Source organism: Budorcas taxicolor, chromosome 12, assembly GCF_023091745.1.
Source record: "Budorcas taxicolor isolate Tak-1 chromosome 12, Takin1.1, whole genome shotgun sequence".
In the NCBI taxonomy this organism is placed as follows: domain Eukaryota; kingdom Metazoa; phylum Chordata; class Mammalia; order Artiodactyla; family Bovidae; genus Budorcas; species Budorcas taxicolor.
The window spans coordinates 68,089,518-68,115,587 of NC_068921.1; the positions used below are offsets into that span (position 1 = coordinate 68,089,518).

General features: G+C 40.5%; 1 protein-coding gene and 1 non-coding gene across 2 annotated transcripts in view; both read left to right on the forward strand.

The window, feature by feature from the left end:
- Positions 1 to 26,070, forward strand: part of GPC6 (glypican 6) — a 1,214,516-nt gene that overhangs the window by 525,587 nt on the left and 662,859 nt on the right. The gene's annotated exons all lie outside the window — the stretch shown is intronic.
- TRNAE-UUC (transfer RNA glutamic acid (anticodon UUC)) lies at positions 25,423 to 25,495 on the forward strand. The gene has a single exon. It is a non-coding gene; the product is annotated as a tRNA-Glu (tRNA).

Genomic DNA, 26,070 nt, shown 5'->3' on the forward strand with positions numbered 1-26,070 from the left:
ATTACACATGCCACGTTTGGAGCTCAGCGGGGCTCTCTTGATGCCAGCCAAGGCTGAGAAGTTTCCCATTTCATGTCAGACAATTGCTGTGCTCTTCACACGAGAGATGAGCTGTTACTTTTCTATGTGTCTTGATTTTTTTTTTTTTTAAGTGCAGTACAGTTGTAACCTACTACTCTGGCTACTTGATAATTTGAGCTGCTGAAAAGTCCTACAAGCTAATTGATATCCTTGGGAAAGGTCTGATGGCTGCGCTGTCGATGGAGAGCTGAACTGACCATCTACTGCAGAGCTGCAGTCGTAAAAGGGCACCCGTCAGTGTGGGTGAAGAGTTCCAGAAATGTGTTCTCTCCTGTCATCCCCACAGGACCCAGGGACCTATGGGCCTGACTCATGCCAGTGACGGCTGCGACATTTATGGACCAGCCTGCATATCTTTTATGGAGAGACAATTACTGGGGTAATGCTGAGGCAAGAGTGAGCCTCTGGGCACAGGAGCTGTCACAACTACTGCTGAGGTGTGTGAATTAATGATCAGATGGATACAGCAGGTTGTACAACATTAACTTTAAATTGTCAGCTCCACTGTGAATATCTGACAGTCTTCCTTTTATATGCTTGCTTTCATTCTGGGCCTGAGTTGAAAAGAATAAACACTTGCTTCCTTGTGTTTAAGCGACTTAAAGAGTCTGAGCAGAAATATTGGGAGTTCTTTTCCCTTGCTGGTGGCTTTGGTGATGGCACATATGGAAGGTGATGGAACATTCCTTGACTCAACTTCTTTGTAACTGAAATAGTAAAAGCCTCCATTATCTCGCCAACCACAGTATCCCACTACTTTCTACACGCCTGTAGAATGTGATCTGTGTCACGTTCCTGAGTAGCTCCATTTTGAGCTTGGTAGTAATATAACTTGCTAAATGCTGTTGTTAGTTTTTTCTCATTTTTAAACAATCAACAAGATTTAGTATTAGAATGAATGAAGTTGTGCAGGGCAAAGATGCTTGTCTTCTGTAACACAGCAGTAAGTGGAATATGCTTTGGTGTCGTGGGCTGAAGAAATCCAAGAAGACTGAGCTCGTAATAGAAGAAGAATGACAGGCTGATGGGCTACTTGTTGGCTTTGGGGCTTCATCAGAAGCCAGCAGGTTCTGTTAAACGTCAAGCAAAACTTCTTGTATTTTTAGCTTTAATGTGCTTGTGACTAATTAATTTATATGATAAGAGGCTCCTATTTTCCACTATTTCCAGCAAATATGATTTTTGGAGGAAAAGATCATGTTTTATTTTAACATGGAATCTTAATCAGTTTGACGTATTCGTATTAAACTCAAGGGGGTTTATTAGTAACTCTAGGAACATTTGTTAGTTTGGGGTTAACCATTGAATTCAGAATTTTGGCCGTTAGATCAACTGTTTGCGTTCCCTTCTTCACCAGTACAATTTTCCTACACCCCCGCATTGTGACGCTTGCCAACATGCCTGGAGCCCTTCCTCTGCATTGCCCTTAGAATGAAAACAACTTCACCAGCTAAGAGATGAATAATTAATCACTTAGTCCCACTGGGAGAAAATGACACATATGGCTGATTAGCGGGGGGCATTAAGAAAAAGAACTGTCAAAGGGTGCCCTTTCTTCCCAAATGTTAAAGAATGCTATTTTTCTCTGCACTTAGAATCAGAGTCTCAGCAGGTAGTGATAGGAGCAAAACTCATGATGGTATTAAATAGAAGGATGTCTAAAAAGGCAGAGAGCACAGCTAATTTTCGATTTTAAAAAACTGCCATCAGGATAACCGTTGTTCCTAGAAATAATTAATTATCCACTCATTTGGATTTCTGTTCCCTGATTTAAGTTAATGTTACCAACCTCTGAGGATGCACTTGGCTACTACAAAGCCTAGTCATGCGTCTAGCATGATCCCATGATACAGATCTCCAGAAGCTCCAGAATTGAGTCCAAGAATTGGGTTGCAATTCATAAGTGTAGCCTGCTACACTTGTCCACAGTATGAAAAAAATTCTTATTTCACTCACGTATGTGCTGGCATTCAAATGCAAACAGGTGCTGTTGTAATGGATAAATTATAGAATTATTTGATTTTATTTTAAATGTGGGATAGCTTTTTGTTTTGTTTTGATGCTTGGTTTCAAAAACAGTCCTAAAAGTACAGTTCATGGAGTCCACATTTTGTTTTTGCCATTTGAGGAGGTCCTCTTATACCAGAAGGTTGGGACCCACCACTATATAGAAGATTTGGAAACAGACTCTGGGTAGTAGGACCATGCACCTTGACACCCAGAACTAGACTGTCCCAGGAAGCACCAGCTACTTTCTGTTGAACTGCATCTCTATTTGACCATCCTGGGCCTTAATGCAAGCAAACAAATCATTTTGCCACCTACAGAAGAAACTATATTTCTAGTAATGCAGACTAAGTTAATACGGATTATGTGGCAGAAATTCTCAAGGCCTAGAAAGGCTCTGGTGTCATTTGAAATACTTCTCACTCACTGAAATTTACTCTAACTCAAGAATTAGAATTTACTCTAACTCAAGAATTGAGCTCTGTTAAAACAGATACCCTTGGGAGAGATGAATGCTTCTCGTCTGTATCATTGTTTATTTCTCGATGTCCACAGTGGGTTTTAGAACCTTGATATTTGAAGTGGAAGAACGATACCTGTCCAAAGGGGCAAAGAGAATAAGAGACCCTCAGTCCTGTGAGGAGAGTTCATTTGCTCTGAATTTGGGTCTTGTATGTTGCTCTTTCATAAGTTAAGCTATCAGCATTTGCAAGGAAACAATCATTTGTATGTGAAAATAGAGTTTGGGGTGGGCATGCAATATGCATCATTCAACAATATGCTTTGGAGAACAAGATTGTGTTTTTAAGTCTTATTTCATATCATCAGAGCATTTCTGTGTAACGCTGGGAGATGTGCTGGAGTAATTCTCTAGTGATTTCTTTTGTTCCACCTATAACTTTATCTCTGAAATTGATTTCCGCTGTGGTAGAGAAAAAGGGCTTACATTTCCAGTGGAAGAAAGACAGGTACGTGTTTACCGACATTCTATCTCCAGTTTTGTTTTTTTTTTTTTTTTTGCATTCCTAGTAAATTTCAAGGAGGTTAAACTTGGCAGCCATATTCATGGAAGAGGTCAGTGGCGGGGGGTGGGGGGGGTTCACCTAGGTTTCACCCTGGCTGCGGACAGCATTCTGTGGAGGTGCTCTTGATGTTTGGAGTAAGGATGCTGGGAAAGATTGAAGACAGGAAGGAAGGGGACAAAAGAGGATGAGATGGTTGGATGGCATCCCCGACTCAGTGGACATGAGTTTGAGCAAACTCCAGGAGATAGTGGAGGACAGGGAAGCCTGTCCATGTGACAGGCATGCCACAGTCCATGGCGTTGCAAAGAGCCATACGCAGCTTAGCTACTGAGCAACAACAGCAATCCTTCTTCATGCCAGACTGAATGGCACATTTCAGGATGTTTGGTGCCCTGGCCACTAAATTTCAGAAGCAACGTGTAGTTATCCTGACTACCAAAAATAAAATACCACTTCTGCCCATTTCTGTATACCTCAGAGATGAGTTCCACCCCTGCTTGAAAATCATAATGTGACCCTTTCTTCAAAGCAGAAATGTGCTTGGAGGCGTCTGGGCAAACATGGGCTGTCCTGTGTGCTCAGCCGTGCCCGACTCTCTGAGACCCCCATGGGGCCTGCCAGGCTCCTCTGTCTATGGAATTTTCTAGGCAGCATACTGGAGTAGGTTGCCATTTCCTACTCAAGGAGATCTTCCAGACCCAAGGATGGAACCCATGTCTCTTGTGTCTCCTGCATTGGTGGGTGGGCTCTTCACCGTGGAGCCACCTGATCATCCCCAAACCTAGACCACTTTCTCCCAGTGATTACAGGTTGGCATCTCTGTAACTCTTGTCCTGAAACCATCAGGTCTTCATTCATTGACTAACTTTAGTTTCAAAATATGTGTGTGAGCTAGATGATGCTGTGGAGTGTTTGGCTGGTTTTTATTTGGGGGTGGGGGGGAGAAGGTAAGATAACATTTATTTTCTAGTATAACTTTTCATTTTTCCTCAGTTAATACTATTGCCTTTTCTAGTTGTTGAGCTTTTGTTGGTTTTTAATTGGAACATTATTGCTTTACACTGTCATGTTGGTTTCTGCTGTGCTTAGTCGCTCAGTCATGTCCGACTCTTTGCAATCCCACAGATTGTATCTTGCCAGGCTCTTCTGTCCATGGGGATTCTCCAGGCAAGAACTGGAGTGGGTGCCATGCCCTCCTCTGAGGATCTTTCTAACCCAGGGATCAAACCCAGGTCTCCCATATTGCAGGCGGATTCTTTACCGTCTGAGCCACCAGGGAAGCCCTGGTTTCTTCAGTTCAGCATCATGAATCAGCCATAAGTATATGTATATCTCCTCTCTCTTGAGCCTCCCTCCCTCCCTCCCATTCCACCCCTCTATGTCATCACAAAGCACTGTGCTCAGCTCCCTGTTTTGCTTGTTTTCTTTTTTTTTTTTTAATGAGGTTTCACCAAATACCAAGGCAGTGAGATGAGGATACCACTTAATTTGGTCCTGGGCATCTCCCATCTTGCAGTGATGTATATGTAGAACGCATTCTTCCCATCTTTGAGGACCTAAGATATACTGCGCTGAGAAATGGATTACTTTTGTTTTCCTTTGTTTAAACTACCCTATCTTTTCAGCTGTACTTGGGCTTTCAAGGTGCCACTGATAAGCTGACAATTTTGTTTTAGGGGCTTGATAGGGAGAAGGGGATTAAATATTGCTAGCTGTGAGCACTAACACTATCCTTAGGCAAATAAACAAGAGTACTTCTGACAGGATGTAAGATGGCTTTCCAGGCTCACAACTGGTTTAATAGAGCTTGTAAAAATATACATTAATTGCTCTGTGGCTCTTTTTCACATTGCAGAGATTCTCCTTCAAACATTTTATGACTCCCTTGTTCTACAGGTAGTTGTTTATATTATGACTGATACCTCTAATTAGCTAAACGAGAAAACCCTACCAAATCATTCCCCACACGGAAATTAAGCCTCCTGGACCACGCTCTCGATGCCATCACTTTAATTTCTATATTGTTTCTGATTCTCCATGTTAAGTCTATGTACCTTTATGAATACACATGTGTGTGTGCTAAGTCGCTTCAGTCATGCCTGACTCTTTGCAACCCTATGGACCGTGGCCTGCCAGGCTCCTCTGTCCATGGGATTATCCAGGCAAGAATACTGGACTGGGTAGCCATTCCCTTCTCCAAGGGATTTTTCCAACCCAAGAACTGGACCCGTGTCTCTTACATTTCCTGCATTAGAAGGTGAGTTCTTTGCTAGGGTCACTCTAGGTGACGCTAATGCTGTGTTATATCCATTCAGCCCTCCAGGCCAGCTCCTCAGCTCCTAGTCTTTTCTGTGTCCAGAAGAAGTTGAAGCATCTTTGGAGCTTTTGAATGAAGCTTGACTATGGAATTTTCTGCTAAAATGCCAGCATAGTAAATACTGCTGTTTCTGCTACCTAGAGACATTTCACATTAGGCTGGATAGGCTGGCTTTAGAAATGCAGAATGTGTAATTTCAAAAGGAAAAAAAAAAAACAGAAGATGGACAATGAAAATTTCTATTGAACATTAATATCTTTAGGGATTTAGGTTGGATAATTTCCAAAGCCCCCTCTAGGACTAAAGTTCTGTGAGTCTAAACTAGACCCAGTCTCTAATCTTATAAGCAATAATTGCATCGAATATTTTCTCAGTTTCCCCCCATTTCTGGACATTAATTTCCTGATCCTGAATTCTGGGTTCAGGCATACAATAGTGCAATCACACTAACTGAATTTGTTTCTGAAGTTACTGATTTGCTCACGTTACATTTTTGGGTTCAATGGTCAGAGCTTCACATGATCTAACTTTGAGTTGACTGATTCTCAGACTCAGAAAGAAACAAAAAGAGGCCACAGGGCATTTAACTGAGATGCAAGGGTTGTGAGGAAAGTGAAGAGGGTACAAAACGTCCCTGAGAAGGAAGTGGCATTGGGGAACATAGTCTTGACTAAGGTATCTAGGTTTCTTTCTTTCCCCAATTTAACTTCTTGAGTATGTATTTCTTCTCTCTCTCTCCTTAAATATAGAAACAAACATATATATGTGTATATATGTTTGTGTATGTGTGTGTGTATGTATGTATATCTGTACAATGTTATGGAAAAACCTGAATGAACTTTTTGCCAACCCAATATTGATAAATATATATATATACAAACATAAATTTATATATATATGGCTTGATTCTAATTTATTTTATATATGATTCATTCTGTGTATGAAAATAAAATATATGATTATGTCTAAATCATACATTTTTAAATTAAAATATTAACTTTTTTAATATATAGTAATTCTCCTTATGAGTTATTAATAGGGAAAATGTATATTATATAGAGAATACTGACATGGAATACTATGTATATAGATAAAGATGTGTGGATATTAAAGTATATTCATATATGTAACTTCTACATGTGAGTGGGCTTCCCTTGTGGCTCAGCTGGTAAAGAATCCACCTGCAATGTGGGAGACCTGGGTTTGATCCCTGGGTTGGAAAGACCCCCTGGAGAAGGGAAAGGCTACCCACTCTAGTATTCTGGCCTAGAGAATTCCATGGAGTGTATAGTCTGTAGGGTCGCAAAGAGTCAGACACGGCTGAGCAACTTTCACCTTCTACATGTGAGTGGAAAATTCCCAAGTCATTAGGTGTATTTATCTGCAGATGTATAGGCCTTCTCTTCTTAATGAGGCCAAGGGCTATGTTTCATGTATTTCCCCCTGAGCATGAAAGGGTCTCCCTGAATACCTGCCCTTGCTCTTTCTATCCGTGGAAGTTGAGCACTGAGTCGTTTGTTGCTGCAGTGCTAATGTTGATTTCACTCCTTTTTAACCTACTGTCGTTTCCTAATTGTGTCATCATTTTCTAATTTCCTGTGTTGTTGTGTGCCTGTTTAATTTTTAATGTGAGTCCATGATCTGATGGCTGTGTTTCTTTCCAATCCTAGACCCCACCCTACCTCTTTCCTTTTCCATCTCTGAGCCCTAAGATCTAGCCATTCTGAAAAAGGTAGTGTTTCTCTTCTGTTTTCGTGTGTTCTGTCTTTCTTGTTTCTCTTTTATAGAAGAGCCGCACCTGCCTTCATGAAATCAGATTTCATGATTTAGTAAGAATGGTTTAGTCTTTTAGACTCAGTGGTGGATCTGAAAAGAAAATCCTGGCTTGAAGTGAGCCTGATATTTTGCTAAAAATCTCATTTCTAGAATTTCCCTCTATTGACCTAAAGGCATTCAAAAAGCAAAATCTTAATTTTCAGTTATGAATTTGAAAGGGTCAAACTAACTCACTCAAAGCCAACTATACATTCCATTTGTGACAGGCAGGTCAGGTGCTATTGGGGAGGCAAGTCTAGAACTCGGAACTTTCTGATTCCAGGATCATTTCCCCACAAATTAAATATTAATTCTGTCCTCTAGGAATAAACTATCAAGTGTAAAGATGAAATATCAGAAGTGTTGCTGGTGATAAATACCCTCTTTAAGTAATGATCCCGCTTCCAACCTGACAGAGAGATAAAAGAGAAAAGATCTGGGATAACATTTAATAACAGCTGGCATCTGTTGAGCTCTTTTGTGTGCCAGATCACAGGATATGTATCATATAGGTATTCATTAAGTTGATTTTATAGAGCCCTAAAAATAGATGGTGTCACTCGCATTTGATTCATGAGGATGCTGAGTCTTAGAGCTTGTCAGCTAATGGCGAGGAGCAGAGGGTCAAAAATAAGACCAAGTCACTGAGTGTTAAGTCCTTGCCCTTGACTGCCATGTTTGTTTCCTCTTGGGATGGTAGAATTTCCAAAAGGGATCTTGCTACTAGTAAGTGTTAGTTATCCTCCAAGCATATCTGAAGACAAGAGGCCAGCGGAACACCCCTTTGCTTCTTGAGTAAGAGAAGACTTAGCAATGAGCTAGAAAGTAAACCGTAAGTGAACTTTCTGGGAGACTGGCTTGGTCTCAGGCACCTCAGAGCTTCAGAGCTCCAAAAAGCCATCTTGAACATGAGTTGTATAGAACACAGAGTAGACTGTGGGAGGATAAAGGTCTGGCCTCTCTCCTAGACCTAAATACCTAAAAAGATCATGCTTTATTTAAGATTCAACATACAGTGTATAACATGTTGGCTACAGTTAATAATATCATACTGTATAAATGAAACTTGTTAAGATAATAGAAACTGAATTGTTCTCTCAAAAAAAGAAAGAAAAAGGTGAATACATGAAGTCATGAATGTGTTAATTCTCTCAGTAGGGGGAATCCTTTCGTAATGTACATGTATATAAACTCATCACATTGTACACATTAAATATCCTATAATTTTATTTGTCAATTATACCCCCATAAAGCTAGGGGAAAGGTGATGTAAATCATATTCTCAGCAGGGCCCAGGTTACGACCCCCAAATCTTATCCCTTAGTAAAAAATATCGTATATAGGCATGCAGTATACTGTATATTCATGCTCTATATTGTATTTATGCATGCTGAAGTAAATTGATATGCCAACCTTTAATAGGCTTTCTTGGCATTCACCTCAAAATTCCAGCAAATGATTGCCTGTTTATTTCCTCACTGGATTTAAAACCTGCTTTTTTGTTCCTCAAGTTACATATGCTTTTGAGTTGAAATTGCTCAGCATCCTTTAAAGTTTGCAAAGCACCATGAAAAATCATTGAAAGGAAAAGCACTAAAATATGTAAATTGTTGCTATTGTTCTTAAGTGCTTCTTCACATAGGATAGGATCATTTCAAAGACAAAGTAAGATTTCTTGCATGTCAACAGTGATTATGTTTTACTGTATGGGATCAGTCTTCTCCAAATGAGCATTATTATTCTTGTAAAGTTAAAAAAAAAGTTACTTTAAACTTCTGGAATTTCTATTCCACTTTCATTAACCTCTTTTTTGTCTTCCTGCCATCTTTTTTTCCATGTATTTTTGAAGAAAACTTAACATTTGAAGGTAATTGCCTGCATGCAGTAGTATTAAAATGGTCAGTAAGTAATATTATATTCAGTTCAGTTCAGTTGCTCAGTCGTGTCCAACTCTTTGTGACCCCATGAATTGTATCACGCCAGGCCTCCCTGTCCATCACCAACTCCCAGAGTTCACTCAGACTCACATCCATCGAGTCAGTGATGCCATCCAGCCATCTCATCCTCTGTCGTCCCCTTCTCCTCCTGCCCCCAATCCCTCCCAGCATCAGAGTCTTTTCCAATGAGGCAACTCTTCACATGAGGTGGCCAAAGGACTGGAGTTTCAGCTTTAGCATCATTCCATCCAAAGAAATCCCAGGACTTATCTCCTTCAAAATGGACTGGTTGGATCTCCTTGCAGTCCAAGGGACTCTCAAGAGCCTTCTCCAACACCACAGTTCAAAAGCATCAGTTCTTCAGCACTCAGCTTTCTTCACAGTCTGACTCTCACATCCATACCTGACCACTGGAAAAACCATAGCCTTGACTAGATGGACCTTTGTTGGCAAAGTAATGTCTCTGCTTTTGAATATGCTATCTAGGTTGTTCATAACTTTTCTTCCAAGGAGTAAGGGTCTTTTAATTTCATGGCTGCAGTGATTTTGGAGCTCAAAAAAATAAAGTCTGTCACTGTTTCCCCATCTATTTCCCATGAAGTGATGGGACCAGATGCCATGATCTTCATTTTCTGAATGTTGAGCTTTAAGCCAACTTTTCCACTCTCCTCTTTCACTTTCATTCAGAGGCTTTTTAGTTCCTCTTCACTTTCTGCCACAAGGGTGGTGTCATCTGCATATCTGAGGTTATTGATATTTCTCCCAGAAATCTTGATTCCAGCTTGTGCTTCTTCCAGCCCAGTGTTTCTCAGGATGTACTCTGCATAGAAGTTAAATAAGCAGGGTGACAGTATACAGCCTTGACGTACTCCTTTTCCTATTTGGAACCAGTCTGTTGTTCCATGTCCAGTTCTAACCGTTGCTTCCTGACCTACATATAGGTTTCTCAAGAGGCAGGTCAGGTGGTCTGGTATTCCCATCTCTTTCAGAATTTTCCATAGTGTATTGTGATCCACACAGTCAAAGGCTTTGGCATAGTCAAAAAAGCAGAAATAGATATTTTTCTGGAACTCTCTTGCTTTATCAATGATCCAGCAGATGTTGGGAATTTGATCTCTGGTTCCTCTGCCTTTTCTAAAACCAGCTTGGACATCTGGAAGTTCACCTTTCACATATTGCTGAAGCCTGACTTGGAGAATATTATATTAGAACCTGGTTTATAGACTTTCTGATTTAGAACAAAAAAAAAGTTTAATTTTCCTTTAGTGTAAATATATCAACAGATATTGATTGTGGGGACGTGTACTCTGCTATGTAGTATGTAAGTGAAGAGTTTAAAAGTTAATTCCTTAATGTAGACAGATTCTAAACCAGCACGAAGTGGAACATCTTCAATGTGCAGGAAAGTTATTTTTCTGACATTGAGGTCATGCTTAAGACACTTCAGTTTTCCTACCCCTCCCCGGCTACATTTATTAGAGACATATGTTTATTGCCATAATGGTCAAACAATGACTTGAGATAAGTTTTAGAAATTAGAAATGATCTAACGTACTTCTGTAACCCCACAGACTTCTTAGTCAGAAAAAATGGTTGATTATTGTTGGTGGTGTATTTTGGTATCTGCTTTGAAAACATAACTATTCTCTCAGGAATCTTTTGGTCAGAGTTACGACTGATGATGTGGGTCGATAAATGCCTCTTGACCTGTGGTCCGTGTAACAGAGAGGCTCTAGGGACACAGAATCTGCCCAGAATGGAGCTGTAAGTATGGATGCAGAAGGCCCTGGAAAAACATGCAGGTGAAGAGGAAAGGCTACCAAGAGCAAAGTGTAATTTATGGACTGTCAGGGAATTTAAAAGTAAAAGGTTATGCTTGACTTACCTGTTACTTTTAAGCAAAGAAAACAAGATTTTTTGAAAAAAAAAAAAATTATGAAAATGCAAAAGTGACCTAACCAGCATTTATGGATCAATCCATATTATTGTTCTAAGTCAGGTCCTGATGTGCTGGTGTACAAATCAAATGCAGATCAATTGACTTGTTGCATGATGGGCGACCATGCTAATTGTGATTCATAACCGTCAGCCACCATTTGTGATATTTGAGAGCAGTTCTGATCGGAGGTAATTACGGTAGATTGCTCCATGCCAGCAGACATTGCATAAATCCTTCAGCTGAGGTAAGACTGACAAGCTCTGAGTAATAGACTGCACCTTGGAAAAGATTTATATTTGAGGCCCAGTTAGCTAGAGTGCTTTATACTTTTCATTTCTCAATAACTTGACTGGAACTAAGGCAGTCAGTTATTTCCCAAATTCTCCATTTTCATGATAGGATAATCAATAAAGAGCAACTATTAATTTACAGTCACTCTGATATACTAGGAGTAGACAGTTTTACTATGATATTGATTACTTCTGTAATTTACCACTGGGTATACATACCGTGATCCAGACACTTCAAAGGTCATTAGAAACAGGTTGCTTCTTAGTGAGGTAAGTTCACTTATTGGGAGGCAGGGGACTTTGTTATTATAATCAGCTGGGTTTCTTGATCTTTCATTTAGGCCCAAGGCCAAAAGGAGCACAAGGTCATCAATCGTGTGTCTCGTGACACAGCCTAAACTAGAAGGCCGAAGTTTAGTGTGTGTGTGTGTTTTTTTCTCTTTATGGAATTATGCTTCCCTTGTGGCTCAGCTGGTAAAGAATCTGCCTGCAACGCAGGAGACCTGGGTTTGATCCCTGGGTTGGGAAGATCCCCTGGAGAAGGGAAAGGCTACCCACTCCAGTATGCTGGCCTGGAGAATTCCACGGACTGTATAGTCCATGGGGTTGCAAAGAGTCGGACATGACTGTGTGACTTTCATTTCACTTCACTTCCAGAATGAAGTTCAGGAATGATTCTAGACTACTGCAGAATCGTGGGTGGCCCCCAGTGTTATCTTATACCCGATCATTCTTAGAAAAGTTTCCCATGACAAGAAGATGTCATTCGAGGAGTTTTCAATAAACAAAGTTTTCTAAAATATAGTCTGCAAAGATCTTCTGGATCCTGTCTTCTCCAAAGCCCCATCATTTCCCATCTCATATGAGACATCTTGTGATTTTTAAAATTAAAATCTGTCAAACAGAATACATGAACTTTGTAAATGAACAATCTTCTTCTAGAACCATGTTACTGTGTTTGCCTTCTTGCTAAGATTTGAGATGTTGAAATTGTTGTCTAAGACTTCACCTCCTTTATCCTTCATTTCTAGGCCATTTTGGAAACCTACAAGACTGTCTCTTTAAGCTCATTCCATGACCGTATATTACACACAACCTAAGCAGATTCCTCACACAATGGCTTGGACCATTGGCTGTACCGTTGTTTTAATGTGGTCCATTCACTGCATCGTAGGTGATATCTAAGGATCCCTTTGGATTTATCTCAATGCTTTCTTCCCTGGCCAGTCACCTAATCACCTGAAGTCCAGTGAGTCTGTTTGGTCTCTTTCAAACATATCAGCTTCTCATTTGATTTTCAGTCTCAAACTTACAAGCTTTAATGAATAACAGACTATTGGGCTACAGATATTCTCCTTCTTCTAAAAAAATCAGAACCTTTTGATAATACAAAGCACTGTCTTTTTTCTATGAAACAATAAACTGTGATTTTGAGATGCTTTGTGATTATAATATTTTATTGTATTTGATCGTGCTTAGTTTTTAACATGCCTTTTTTATATACAATTTTTTTATGTGAGTTAGTTTTTAAAATGGACTTTGCTAGCTCTGAACATTTTTTTTAAACTGCAGTGTAGTGTTTGGTTCATAGCTACTAGGGATAAATTAATTAGTGCCACTGATGAGCCAACAAAATTGAGACCCTCTGGTGTGTTGGTTGCAGTGATTTTTTGAGCAATTTTTTTTACACATTAAATTTATTTGTTAGGAGAATAAATATAAAAAGACACACACATGCACACACACACTCTAAGCCAGCTATAACCAGGTTAATGACAAATTTATGTTAATAGCCTTTATATGGAGTTAATTATGGAATGGGTCAAGGCAACAGTCAAGAGTAAAAGGAAAAAAAATTATAATCCTGGAACTCTAGTATTAAGTCATTCAGAGAAAGTTCAGTTCAGTCGCTCAGTCGTGTCTGACTCTCCGACCCCATGAATCGCAGCATGCCAGGCCTCCCTGTCCATCACCAACTCCCGGAATTTACCCAAACTCATGTCAGAGAAAGTTAGCAGAAGCTAAAAACATGTAATCAGCATATGTTTTCTTAAGTCCATTTGGATGTATCTAGATGTGTGTGTAGTTGGAATAGATGCATGCTTGTAGAGGCCATTGACCATTATCTGTTTAATGAAGCAATATAAAAACTAAGAAATATAGTCTTTTTATCACAAAGTTCTTATGTTCTCTGGAGGGACAAGTTGTTTAGTTTTAAGTATCAGAAATCTCCATGCTTACAAATATATATTCCCATGTATCACATTTGATAAAGACGTACTGGGGCTTCCCTGGTGGCTCAGACAGGACAGAATCTGCATACAATCCAGCAGACCTGGGTTTGATCTCTGGATCGGGAAAATCCCCTGGAGAAACTGTTGAACATATTTAATTTTTTATGGAATAAGATGTACAAGGATATAAATTGTATTCCCCTTACATTAATATATGTTATTTAGATTGTAATTTTTTTAGAAGCAAGACGAGTATAACCTACATTTCCACTCATTTTTCTTGAAGAAGATAGAAACATATTGAGAAGACAAAGTCTTATTACCATATATAGTATGTGCTCAGGTTACACGCTCTTAGTGTTAATTTTAGAGGGCAGTTATGGTACCATTTTTAAAAAATTCACAATGGTGACTTATATGGTACCTCAGAGAGACAGAGATACAGCACAGTTAATGACTCCCAAAGGTATCTTACCTGATATCAGTACTGACTTCATAAATGTGAAGTCATTGCTATTATCCCTGTTGGAAGCACTTTCAATTCATGGAACAGACCTGTGCTTCCAAGGATAACATGGGACTATTCTCAAGTCATATCACTTTTTTTGGAAGCTAACTTCTTGATACGATAGAAAAAAGTCAGCATTGGTAAAAGTCCGCCACTTAGACCAAATGTAACTCTGTCTCTGCATATGAGAAGTCTCTGCCACATCAGGTCAGTGAGAAATGAGTCAGTATTAGCTGACACACAAACACCATGAACCTTCGATGGCTCACGCAACCCCATTCAAAGGTTTGGGGTTAAGAGGGAAAAACCTATGTTCTGAAATACTTTGGTTCTAGTGCAGGATTTCTGTTCCTATTCAGCTCTTAAGTTTGTAACAACTGCTTGCAGACCATCATGCAGCAAAAGTAGTCGATCATTAGAATCAAACTTTTTTTTTTTTCAGTGAAATTAACGAAATTGAAGATTTGTTGAAATCTACTAAGTACTTAGAAATCTGGCTGGATTGTGGTGCACTTCATAATGGATTTTGCATATATACCTTGGGAGGCCATCTGAAACTTTCCCTTTGTTGAAAAGTAAAGTTAAATAATTTAATTAAACCAGAAGATTATTTTTATAGAATATTACATTATGTCCAAGAAAAATTATTTTCAGTGAACTTGATTTTGGGGAAGGAGAAGGAAAGATGATTCAAAGACATGTAGGCATTTTCATCATCAAATCACAGTTAAAACTATTGAGATATTTGCCATAAGTATTATTACAAAATAAGCACTTTGGGGACATTTTTTAACACAGTCCTGTACAACAGTGTTTCCTATGACCAACTTCATTCTCATAAAGCCAGGCTACATGCATTTATCTCTTTAAGCTTAGCTGAAGACCAAATAAATCTAATTGTTACTGGTGGCAAAGAGCATCAGCTCAGTTTGGATCTCTCGTTTTAGCTCAGTGGACACCCCTGATGCATCCAAAAACAATACCCAGTTTGCTTGGAAAAGACCCTGATGCTGGGAAAGATTGAGGGCAGGAGAAAAAGTGGGCAAAAGAGAGTGAGATGGTTGGATGGCATTCCTGACTCAATGGACATGAGTTTGAGCAAGCTCCAGGAGATAGTGAAGGACAGGGAAGCCTGGCTTGCTGCAGTCCGTGGGGTCACAAAGAGTCAGACAGGACTTGGAGACTGAACAATGAAGGGTGTACTATTTTTTCCCTCAGTGGTGACAACATTGGGTTTATTCTGCAGTGACTTGGGCTAAGCTCCCTGGAACTAGTGTTGATATCATTTCTTGAACATTTATCCTCAGTGACATAATTGTTACTTTGTATATAATCAGTATGCCAAGCATTATATGACTGGGAAGCGGCTGTCTGAAAAGTGATGTGCTGTAATGAAGGTACGCCTTCTGGAGATAATTTTGGCTGCTTATCAGAGCAGGAGCAGCTGTATTTTGGACTCAGAGTTTCCACTTAATACACCATGAAAAAGCAACAAGTGCTCTACCAGAAAATTGTATTTTGTTGAAAGAACTAAAGCAAAATGAGCTGCAGTTCTATACCAAGGAATATTAAAACACTGGGGGGAGAAACTAACTTGGGAGTGTATTTTTTTCAGTGTTCTGAGTCACTTTTTTTTAAGTGTGTATTTAGTGTATATTGCCTCAGAATAAAAATATTTTTGGAATCCTTATCAGTCAGAAAAATGTCTTCAATCAAAATTAGTTGGAGTCTGGAGCTAAAATAACTCCATTGGGCTCATTTGTGGAATGACTGTGGAGGCTTTATTTTTACAAGCAAATGGCAAATGCCTGCTTCAGTGTATCACTGATACAAATTAAGTGTATACTCTATTTCATAAATGAAGGAAGAGTTATTGGAAACACTCTTTCCCTGATCACTAAAAACTGATTGCCATCAAAGAAGGGCCTGATTACTAACCACCAGCTTAGTGTTTAGCTGGAACATCTGGCCGCCTCAGAGGGGGAAATTTGCTGAGCTTAAAAAATGTTTATTCCAACTTTCAACTCATGCATGTATAGAACACAGATGAGGAATCATCTGATGTCCTTCAGATTTCTGTTGCTAAACAAATGTAACTCATCTTCAAGGGAAAATTTAGTAAACTCCTTTCCTCACTGATTTAGCTTCTTAAGCTCTTGGGTAACAAGAACTAGAGAAGAATAAAGAGCATAAGAAAACAAAGGGTGATTAGAGCCCTTAAAAATATAGCATAGGGAAATTCACTTAATGCACTGTGGTGACCTGAATGGGAAGGAAATCCAAGCAAGAGGGGATATATGTCTACGTGTGGCTGATACACTTTGACGTACAGTAGAAACTAACTGCATTATAAAGCAACTGCACTCAAAAATTAATTTAAAAAACAGGGATCTGAAGGATAGTTTTAATGTTTCTTCATATGCAGTTTGATCTAGGTAGCCTTTTGCAAGTCTGTTTATTTTTTAATAATTTTATTTATTTTGGCTGTGCTGGGTCTTTGTCAGGCCTTTCTCTAGTCGCGGCGAGTGGGCTTCTCATTTCGGTGGTTTCTCCTGTTGCAGAGCATGGGTTCTAGGGAACAGGGACTCAGTAGTTGCGGCTCCTGGGCTCTAGAGTGCAAGCTCAATAGTAGTGGCCCACAGGTTTGGTTGTGGCATGTGGGATCCCCCCTGGGCCAGGGATCGAACTCATGTCTCCTCTTTGGCAAGGGGATTCTTTACCACTGAGCCACCAGGGAAGTCCAGTTTTTGTTACTTTAACTCATCTCATGGTGTTGAGTGAATGCCTTGTTCACTGCACAGAGCTGAGTGCTCGGTGGAGATCATGACCTCAGGACCCACCAGTGCCTTGACTGCAAGACTGTTATTCAACATGTGCCCTGCCCATGGCCAGCACTGGTCTTCCCACCCCTAGGGCTTGGATTACTATTACTAACCTGCAAAACAATTGACTCTGCTTAAGTGTCATTTTCCCTGTGAATCCTTCCTTAACCATTTAAGATTAGGTCCTTAGAGCCATTAAGTTTATCCATTCCTTAGCATGTAGAGGTGGCATCATGATTTCTCGTTCACTTACCAATCCTCCATCCCCAAGCCTGTGCATATGATTCAGTGACTGTATTTTCATTCACCACTGTATTCCAGGCGCTAGAATTAAGCCTGACACATACCAGCTACTAAGTAAACATTGATGATGGAATGAATGAATCAGATACCTCCTCTCTCCTCAGGGCACTTTAACTCTAGGGAACGAGACATGTGTTGCAAAAATGATAATGAGGCAAAACAGAGGATGGGACACGCTGAAAGAGTCATTCAATAAAAGGAGTGGTTATGAGAAGTTTCTTTCAAAACAGGATGCTCTTTTACCAGATTCCAACCAGGCAGCTTCATACGCTACTTTTTTCACTACGATAGTGGTATTTAAGCCCTTAATCCTAAAAATATAGTAACTAGCTAAAATTAGCTTGGATTTAATGCTCTGGGTCAACTTAAAGCGATATGTGAACATCGGCAAAAAAAAAAAAATTGTTTCTAAGTTTTATAAATCTCACTGGGAATTTTTCATTGGCTCATCTCGTTAACAATCTTTTTCTCAGGGATAAGGTTTTCTAAGTCAATATTTTTCTAACAACATGCCCTTTTGTCTTCCACTAAATATGGTAGTCTTTGTTTCTTCAGTGATCATGTGAGAACAGAAAGAAAATTTCTTCTCAGAGAAGACAGAGCAGAGTAGTGTATATTTCTTGCCAAAGGTTATCACAGTTTAATAGTAGGAAGGAATGTACACGTCTATAAACAGAATGTACTGTGCTTTCTGAGGTTAACACCATTTGTTTAGTCTTGTTAAATAGCTGGTAAAATGATCCAGGTTGTAGAGAAACACAAGCTGTAGTGACTGCTGCACATGGCAGATTAGGGACCCCAGAATGTCACAAAGGTTTCTGGGAGGAGAGATGTTCAGAGTCAGATAGGACCCCTCCAACTCCCTGCTGCTTCTTGGTCCCTTGCCTACTAGCTGTTTTTTCCTTTCAGTCACCTTCCCTTGATGTCTGCTTGCCCACCAATTTCTCCAACCTCACCCCTTCCATATTTTTAATTAACATTTTTCTCTTGTATTATGCACCTGCCTTTTTTTTTTTTTTTTTTTTTTTTTTTTTGCAGGTTAGAATCACTGTCTTGGTCTTTACACTGACTTTGTTCAGGCTTGCACTAAGTCACTTCAGTCATGTCCGACTCTTTGTGGACTCTGTGGACTCTAGTCCACCAGGATCCTCTGTCCATGGAATTTCCCAGGCAAGAGTACTGGAATGGGTTGTCATTTTTTTTTTTTTTTGGTCCAGCAAATCTTCCCAACTCAGGGATTGAACCTGGGTCTCTTACATTGCAGGCAGATTCTTTAGAGCTGAGCTCCCCAGAGAAGCCCTGTCTAGGCTTAACACAGACAATTTTTAAATAGGAAACCAGTTGAAATTCAGGAAACCAAAATATATTGATTTTTCTTCATTTTGGCTTCCCTAGTGGCTCAGAGGGTAAAGCGTCTGCTTGCAATGTGGGAGACCTGGGTTCGATTCCTGGATCGGGAAGATCCCCTGGAGAAGGAAATGGCAACCCACTCCAGTACTCTTGCCTGGAAAATCCCATGGACAGAGAAGCCTGGTAGGCTACAGTCCATGGGGTCACAAAGAGTCGGACACGACTGAGCGACTTACTTACTTTCTTCATTTAAGACATTAGCAACCAAGACTTTATCAACATAAACACACATACTCACATACATTCTCACATTCATTCCCTGGCTTCTGTCATGAGGTAAAGGAGTCCAATAAGGCAGTGCTCATGAAGGTTTCTTTACATCACTTGTTTTCTGTTCTCTGAACACAGACTGGACATTGTCAGCAATATTGAGCTTGCAGCAAAGAAATGTTGCAAATTTCCTTTATTTTCTGTTTCTAATGATCTGGCATTAGAAAGACTTTGTGTTCTCCAGAAATTAACTTGGATCTTTTCTGAGCTCAGTGAGCACTGTGGCAGTGGGTGGCTGAGGGGAGTTATCTTGAAGGATCCCAAAAGGGACCCTGGGCAGCATTGCACTTGCTTCTATGCTATAGTTATGTTAGGTGTGGTTTGGTACCTCCACCAGATGGAGATTAAGTCACTTTTTTCCACCATTAGCATGACATGGGAAATGTGGTACAACCAAAGATGCTTTCCCTCTATCCTAGACTTTCAGGGGCTTAGATTTTTGAATATAGTAGACAGGTAGCTGAGAACAACTTAGTTTTGGGGATAGGGAATGGTTGATCATTCTGAGGAATATCCCACACTGTATGCTAAATCCAAGACAGACAGCAAACTGGAAAAGTTGGTCACCTTATTTATTGGCAAAGACCAGAACCAAAACAAAGTCCATCTACTTTCTGTCTTTGAATCCTAATTATTCTTTAAACACCCCACCCTTGGGTGCATGGATTTATCCCCAGGTTTTCTATCTTGTTCCACTGGTCTATATTTTGTTTTTGTGCCAGTACCATACTGGCTTGATAACTGTAGTTTTGTAATATAGTCTAAAGTCAGGAAGATTTATTCCTCCAGTTCCATTCTTCTCTCTCAAGATTGCTTTGACTATTTGGGATCTTCTGTGTTTCCATACAAATTGTGAAATTATTTATTCTATTTCTGTAAAAAATACTATTGGTAGTTTGATAAGGATTGCATTGAATGCATTGAAATATATACATTAAAATAGATAGTGGGAGTTTGATGTATGATGAAGGGAACCCAAAGCTGTTTCTCTGTGACAACCTGGAGGGATGGGATGGGAAGGGAGCTGGGAGGGGTCACATGTATGCCTATGGCTGATTCATGCTGAGGTGTGGAGAGGCCATCACAATATAAAGTATTTATCCTCCAATTAAAATAAATAAATATTTTTTTAAAAAACTGCATCTGTATGGATATAAAATAATATGTTACTTACCTTTTTGATTATTCAGACATGCTTCAATTATGCCATGGGTAAATACATATAACAGCAGCCATCTTGGAACATTAACTTTAGAATTACATGAAATAAAATAGGTAAAGCACTTAATATAGTGCCTAATACTAAGTGGTCAATAAATATTAGCATTAATTCACTTTCTGTAGACCCACAGGTATTTCCTTCTTGGCTTCTTGAGATACTAATCTTTGGTAAAGGAGATTTTTCACTGGGCTACTAAGCTAGCAACTGGTCTGTTACATGCCATTATTTCTTTGAGCTGAGACATTAAATACCATATCCTCCAAAGATGGACCCCATTTGCTAGTGTGCTAAGGGAATTTGTTCTCTCTGCATTCCGAGGGTCAGCTCCTGGAGAAATGGGCCAGTTCAGTAGTTTTGTAGAGGCTTAGAGGTGCTACCCAGCAAGACACACATAGAAACCAGGACAGCAGTGCTGGCTTTTGAGAAAACAAAGAGCTTTACTCTGAGGTCCACCAGAAAGGAGACCAGAGACAGGATTCAAATCAGTCTCCTCTATCCAGGGTTTCAGGTGAAATTTAAGGAATTAAGGGAAAAATCAAAGTTGGAAGCTGATTGGCTCATCTCAAATCAGTTCATATAAGCTACTGGTGTTCCTGGAAGCCAGGTTCTCCTTATGGATGGGCTTTTTGCTTTGTCCAGCACACTGGTAGCAATGTTTCTATTCTCTGAGTTCCGTAGACTGAAGATTTTTTGTCCTGGGGTCCTCCTGGAGACATATTTTCTGTTATGTGTTTGTACAGTGCTGTCTTTGAAAATTAGCCCTAGGTTTTTGATTGATCTGCCAGCTGTTTGAGAAGACAACCAGGTTAAGATGGTGCTGTTTCAGTTTATCCGCCCCCCTTTTCCACAACTTGACCTTAAGAAGATCCTGAAGACATTCTTCAAAAGGTAAGAGCAGATGTTTGAGATGAAGAGGGGCCAGGAGGAGAAAACTTTGGTAATGGTGCTGTAGGCCATGGCTGTCTCAGGCCTTGGGTAGAAGGTATTCAACCTGGATATTGCTTAGACACACAGACTCATGCTTGTGTGATCATTTCTGGGGAGGTAAAATGTTTGGCCATCTCCCAGGAAAGTAAGGGCTTCCCTGGTGGCTCAGTGGTAAATAATTAGCAGAAGACGTGGGTTCAATCCCTGGATGGAAAGATCGCCTGGAGAAGGAAATGGCAACCCACTCGTTTTGCCTGGAGAATCCCGTGGACAGGGGAGTCTGACAGGCTACAGTCATTGGGGTGGCGAAAGAGTCGGACACAACTTAGTGACTCAACAGCAATAACAACAGGAAGGATAATCCCAATCAGAGACAAATGGAGGCCTGAGTGTTTCAAGCTGTATTCTCCTGACTTGCTCTCTCAAATTCAGCTGAGTCTCAATCCCCTCAGGTTGCTTTCTTCCAGGTGACCTTTTCATGCTCCTCCTTGTTGAGTATGTTTTTCAAGGTGGTGAGATGGAGCCTGGACTCTCCTGGGCCCCTCTGCAGTAAGCAGCCTGCCCTCAGCACATGGGAGGAAACTGTTAGGAACCTCTGACCAAACCGGGTACAGCCTTGAAACTGCTGGCATGGATCCCTCGCAGCCAGGTAGCGTGCGTGGCTTTCAGGGTTCCCTAAGTGAACCCTCACATCCAAGCTGGTCATAGTCAAGACTGTTATTTTTCCTCAGTGGCTTTGCCATAGAAAACTTATAGCCAAGTTGTGGACAGTTAATATGGCATTTGCTTACTTCTTTCCAGAAACCAAACTAGGAGATGAAATTTGTCTCTGACTTCTAAGGCTCTTGCTTTCTCTCTTATGCCTCTTGAGGCTGTTTGATTTCTCTGCTTTGCTGGGGTATTGGGCAGGGGGCTGGTGGAGGTGTTGGTGAGGGAAGGCCATTTTCTAGAGATTTGTAATCTGTACACTCTTCTCAGCTCTTGGGTTTGAAAACTAAGTAAGTATTGACTAACCTTTTGACTGGAGGGCTGCTTGCTCACAAGCTGTCTCCAAACATCCATCCTCAGAGGGACCGGCTAACCCCTCAGAACCAGCTCTAAGGTGGAGAGAAGTTGGGTGGGACAGGGGAGCAGCCATTATTGTACTCAGGAAATCTGTATAAAGGAATAAGCATGCTCTGAGCCACAGATTGGCAAACCCTAGTGCTTGCTTTTCTCTTTCATGATCTTAAGGGCTTTCCAGGTGTAGCCAACCTTCTGCCTCCCACAGACCTGGAGTTTCTGAGAAGACTGGCTGGCATCAGGTTGGCATCAGGCCAATCCATGAAGGCTGAGAAGAGGCAGCAGGAATCCTCTAAAGGCAGTTGTTACAGACTTTTCCATGGTTCTGCTGACCAAGAAGTAAGCTATCTTGAGCCCTACAATGGAAGAAACCCAGTCAGCCAACTGCAAAGCTCAGACTCCACTAAGGGCTTGCTTTTCTTCAGGGGATGGACTCCCCGATGAAGACCTCTTGGCTGCCTTTTCCTCAGTGATTCCTGGCGCTGTGGGTACCACCTTTCCTCAGGTCAAGTGTGGACAAGCACAAGTAATGGGTTCACAAGGTGTGACCCTGATTAGGTTTTTTTTAATGTTACTTTGCTGAATAAGGATTTAAAGGAGAGATGTAAAACTATGGTTCAGAAGGAGAACCTTCAGAAGAGCCGGTCTTGCCTGAGTCAGAGCCTAACAGTGGTCTCGACTTACTGCAGTTTGCTCCCCCTTCAGTCCCTCCCGAGGTTCTCTGCCTTACGAAAGGGATTCCTTGCCCAGGCTCCTCTGCCCACCATCCTCCTCTGGCCTCCTCTAGCCCTTGCTTCTCCACTCTCTTCATAGCAGGAGTGGGATTCTATCTGCTTGCTTTCTGGATTCTTCTGTGGAATCTGATGATTTCTTTTTCAGTAGATATCTATTCAGAGATCCAACAACCACTATTTGAAATTTGCTTGCCGAAGTCAGCTTTCCAACTTCTTAAGTTTTCTCAGCACTGCACCTTAAGGTTCTTAGTAGACAAAGACCCACTTCTCCTGGAAAATAAACCCTTTACTCCCACGTACTTTCTTGGTCAAATAAGGTTACAGTCTTATTTGACACTTACTGAAACAGCTCTCATCGTGAGCATGGTTTACAGTTTGCTGACTAATAAAAACACAAAACAAAGCACAACTCTTTAGGTAGAAAAGGAGATACCTTGTAACCTCATTAAAGTACTCTTTGTCATCTTTTCCTCCCAGGCTTTGAAACTCATTTTTATTTTCAAACACCAACGTCTTTGTTCATCACCAAGGTCTTTTGTGCTAAACATAATAGTAACATATATCAAAGGACTGTTGGCATTGCCCCTGCCCAGGATAACCAAACATGTAATCTATAAATACATGTTGTTTTTGTCTCTTTGGCAGAAATTAAGCAGCCTACAAGGTCAGGGAGCTGACTAGAAACACAACCCAAGATGATTGACCCCCAGGTCTGTTCATTGCACTAGATTATGCTTCCTTCCTCAGTGAAAAACTTCCCACAGCAGGAAGAACCAGAGAGCAAGCCTCTAAATTATACATGACTGTTTGTCTCATTTTCCCTTCACGGCTAATTGAAGATGCAGGGCAGGGCTACTTTTTGGCTTTGTCTCCCGTATCATCTCATTTGTCTCACAAGTGACAGGGAGTATCTGCTGCAATTTGCCTTCATTAAAGACCAGACAGAAGTCGGTGGGCTTTGAAGAGTCTCAGGATGACAGGTTTGGTGTCTTGGTGCACACTTAGGTATGCAGTTCATGGTTTGTGTGTTTGTTTTACCCTTTAAACTAAAACTGAGAAAGTGAAAGTTGCAAACTCATGTCTGACTCTTTGCAACCCCATGGACTATACAGTCCATGGAATTCTCCAGGTCAGAATACTGGAGTAGGTAGCCTTTCCCTTCTCCAGGGGATCATCCCAACCCAGGGTATAAACCCAGGTCTCCTGCATTGCAGGCAGATTCTTTACCAGCTGAGTCACAAGGGAAGCCAAGAATACTGGAGTGGGTAGCCTATCCCTTCTCCAGCAGATCTTCCCAACCCAATGATCGTACCGGGGTCTCCTGCATTGCAGGCAGATTGTTTACCAACTGAGCTATCAAAATGCATAACTTTTATTTTTTTATATAAATTTATTTATTTTAATTGGAGGTTAATTACTTTACAATATTGTATTGGTTTTGAAGGTCAACTACATGAGATCTTTGGTTGATAGGATGGGAATATGGGTGGCTGAAGAAAAATCATCAAAATATTCAACTACCAAATAAGGAAAATGTAAAAGTTGCCAGTCCTTATGAATGTTAAGCATGGGAGGCATGGTACTTGAATTAGGGCTGACAATAGAAGTTCAGCATTTCTTACAGCCTGTTTAGTCTGAAAAAGATTAGGACTCTGGAGAGAGAGTGGAACCAAGTTGCCAAAACCACAGTTCTGCATGATCACTCACAAGTGATATTTTGGAGAGAGAATTCATACCACATCTCACAGTATGCTTTTGGGTATTATCTTTATTGCATGTCCTTGTTCAGTGGTCTTTGAGACCTAAGCACCAAAACTATTGCTGAAATATCACTAATAATAATAATAATAAGTAATGGAGTCAACTAATGCTCTATAACTGTAAGGTAAGTTCTTAGTTCTGTGTCCTTTTTTACCCTTCTTTACAAAGATACCAGCATTGCTTACGTTTTGGGCTTTTTCAATGTGTTCAAATTTGCAATAGCACAAGCCTATACCTCCCGCTTGTTCCCTTCTGTCTGGTGTATAGTGTAGCATTTGGCTTTATATAAAATCTGCACGGATAGAAATGATCTGGTGGTGGGCAGTGAGGCACCATTTGAGAGCAGAGTGGAATAAGGAGAGGTGAGTTTTGGGAATATTATAAAGGCAGTATGTACAGAAGGAAGAGAAACGAGAAGACAGAAGCTTGGGTAGACAGTCCTGTAATAATAATGGAATTTCAGGATGTCAGTCCTGCCCTGGCTTTGCCAATCATGTCCTGCTCTTCACTTTTCAGGTGGGGACCCATCTCCTAAGCAGCAGAGGGGCACAGACCCCCTACCACAGCATCGTTCTGAGGGTTTATATGATCCCACCCAGAAGCTGGAGTTCTTTTGACTGCCTCCTCCATCCTTTTTGTATTAGAATCTGCTGTCTTTAGGAATGACTAGAGGGCAGGGAAAAGGAGTCATGCAAATATCAGAATCACTGCTTCTGTGGTGAGACGTTTTCGCTTTAATATCTTCCATGATAAGGGATTCCCTGATGGTCCAGTGGTTAGAACTTGGTACTTTCACTGCCAGGAGCCTAGGTTCAATACCTGATCAGGGAACTAAGATCCCACAAGCCACACAGCACAGCCAATTAATGATAATAATAATATCTTCCATGACAGGACACTGCATATCCTTACAAATAAAGCACTTTTGCACAGAATTTAGCTAATAAGACAGGTAGAGAATAAGACATGAAGATAGTTTTCGAGTATTAAAATGTCGCTCTCACTCGTGTGTTTATTGAGCTTATGTATACAGGTCAACTACTTTATTTAGCTACTATACTGGAAGAAATAGTTTCAAAATAGCCATTCATACTCCTGTGTCTCACTTACTGCTGTCTGTCTACAGAGATTCCCTACACTTACCTTTCTGCCAAACTTCTTTGCTAGTCAGAAGTTGGAGCAGCCTTTTCTCTCATGATTTCCTCACCCTAGTCAGTCTCAATCTATGTCTTTGATTAGTAAAAGTGAAAAAGTGAAAGTGTTAGTCACTCAGCCATGTCTGACTCTTTGCAACTCCAGGGACTGTAGCCTGCCAGGCTCTTCTGTCCATGGAATTCTCCAGGCAAGAATACTGGAGAGGGTAGCCATTCTCTTCTGGGGATCTTCCTAACCCAGAGATCAAACCC